Consider the following 2,768-nt stretch of genomic DNA (forward strand, 5'->3'; position numbering starts at 1 on the left):
CTTGAGCCACCGCGCCCGGTCAATTTTTGTATTTTTTAGTGGCGTTGGGGTTTCACTATATGTTGGCCAGGCTGGTCTCAAACTCCTGACCTCAGGTGATTCTCCTACCTCAACCTCCCAAAGTGCTGGGATTACAGGCATGAGCCACTGGCCTAATTTTTGTATTTTTTTCAGTAGTGATGGGATTTTGCCGTGTTGGCCAGGCTGGTCTCAAACTCCTTGACCTCAGGTGATCTGCCTGCCTCGGCCGCCCAGAGTGCTGGGATTATAGACATGAACCACTGCACCTGCTTGACATGGAGCTTCTTTTTTTTTTTTATTTTTGAGATGGGGTCTGGCTCTGTTGCGCAGACTGGAGTGCAGTGGCACGATATATGTTTGCTCACTGCAACCTCCACCTCCTGGGTTGTTCAAGCGATTCTCCTGCCTCAGCCTCCCGAGTAGCTGGGACTACAGGTGCATGCCATCACACCCAGCTAATTTTTGCATTTTTAGTAGAGATGGGGTTTCACCATGTGAGCCAGGATGGTCTTGATCTCCGGACCTTGTGATCCTCCCACCTTAGCCTCCCAAAGTGCTGAGATTACAGTTGTGAGCCACCGCGCCCAGCCAAGGTGGGGCTTTTTCTATGTTGACCAGGGCGGTCTTGAACTCTTGGCCTCACAAAGTACTAGGATTAACACACCACACCCAGCCCCTTTCATTTTTTTCTTTTTTTTTTTTGAGAGGGAATTTTGCTCTTGTCACCCAGGCTGGAGTGCGATGGAATGATCTCAGCTCACTGCAACCTTTGCTTCCTGGATTCAAGCGATTCTCCTGCCTCAGCCTCCTGAGTAGATGGGATTACAGGTGTCCACTACCATCCCCGGCTAATTTTGCATTTTTGGTAGATACAGGGTTTCTCCATGTTGGTCAGGCTGGTCTCGAACTCCAGACCTCAGGTGATCCGCCTGCCTCAGCCTCCCAAAGTGCTGGGAATACAGGCATGAGCTACTGCGCCTGGTCCCCTTTCATTCTTAATAGCATCCAGATGAACGATATGGCACATGCTTGTCCTGTCCATCGTCATGTTGGATAAGGAGCCACAGAGACCTCATTGAGGTGCTGGCTTCCTTTGGCTGTGCTTCCGTTCCCATTGGAGCAGGCGAGCATCACTTTGGATGTGGATGCTGAGGCTCAGAGGAGCTTGCCTGGGGCCACAGAACCCGGGAATACCTGCAGCCCTAGTAGGCCAGGCCCTGTAGGCTGGACAGCCACGGAAGCAGGCAGTCAGATCCTGCAGAATGCACAGACGTGTGGGTTGCCTGTACCCTGGGTGGCTGGCAGCAGGTGGTCCTGTGGCAAAGGCTGTGTTTGGGATCAGGGCAGGAGCGGAGTAGCAGGTGGTGCTTGATCACACAGGTTGGGGTTGGACAGTGGGCTTGTTGGCAGCAGAGGGCCTGGGTGACGCCCTAGTGGTAAGTGAGCTTCGGAAAGGGTGTCAGGAAGGTCATGTAGACATCCGTGTGCACCTGTCCTGACGCTGGGGGGGGTCTGGAACCAAAGGTTGTCCCAGCACGGGGTGGGGTGGCGTGGGGTGTGGAAGGCTTTGGGGGGAAGGAGAGAAGTTACCTAAAGACCATGTTGCCTGAGGAGCTCTGGAAGGGCAGTCCTGGGCCAGGAGAGCATCACTGAGGGTCCTTCCTTGTGAGACCCCATCATAAGCTCCACTATGTTTCACAGTATACTGAGAAAGAAAAGCCACCATTGGGTAAACTCTGATGTGTTAGCAATAGTCAGGTGCAGCCCAGTTTCAAAGATACTGAAATGTGAAAACTAGGAAGGAAAACTCTGAGGCAGTGGGATGTGGTGCAGCGACTGAGGAGCGCAGGGCCGAGCCAGGTGGTCAGCAGCCTCGGCCTGGTTTCTGACTGAAAGAGGGAAGGAGAATGGGACAGAGGCCTCGCCTGACCCTTCCTTGCTGGCTCTCACCCTGGGGGTGGCCCAGGTAGGATGAAGGCCGTAGGGGCTGGGCTGGGTGGACTCCTGAGACCTCTGAAGTAGAGCTGTCTCTCTGGGCCGAATGGAGCCCCCTCCCTCCCACCCTTCATCTATGGTTGGCCTAGGTCGGGCCGCCACTCACCTTTACCTGGGCAGGTGAGCAACGGGTCAGGGTCCTGCCAGCTCAGGGGCCACTGCCTCAGGTGGCCATCACCACATACTGGGTCTTTTCCAGCCCCTGGCGTTTCTCTGGGCTTATGCCATTCTCTCCTGCTCTTACCTGCCTCGGGCCTGTCCCCTCTACACCCACCACCTCAGGGACCCTGTGTGTGCGTGCTGTGCCTCAGGGCTCCATCTGCTTAGCCAGACACCAGCCTGTTGCCCGTCGGGCCTGAGCTAGGGCCGAGCGGCCTGCCTGCCACACTTCCTGCCCTCCCCCCTGCCATGTGCCCCACTGTGCTAGGCCGCCCTGCTGAGGCTGTTGGAGGCTTTCTCGTTGCAGGTCCACAGTGACCTCTTGGTCCAGAGCTTGCTTGACCTCCAGCCCTCTCCATGGAGGGCTCCTTCCTGCCCTCCCTGCCACCATCCTGGCCCTGGCTCCTCTTCTGCCTGCTCCTCGGCCCTCCGCAGGCTCCTCTCGTGCCGTGTGTGCCAGGGCCCATCTGTGCTCCTTCAGGTCCTGCCCCGTGCTCGGTGCTGTCTCTGCCACAGGTGCTGTGGTGCCCACCTCCAGCTGCTGATTTCCTTACGGGAATAAGCCAGGTGTGCACTGCCACCCTTAGGGTAAT

Source organism: Sapajus apella, unplaced genomic scaffold (assembly GCF_009761245.1).
Source record: "Sapajus apella isolate SASKATOON/1434 unplaced genomic scaffold, GSC_monkey_1.0 scaffold2492, whole genome shotgun sequence".
Taxonomy (NCBI): Eukaryota; Metazoa; Chordata; class Mammalia; order Primates; family Cebidae; genus Sapajus; species Sapajus apella.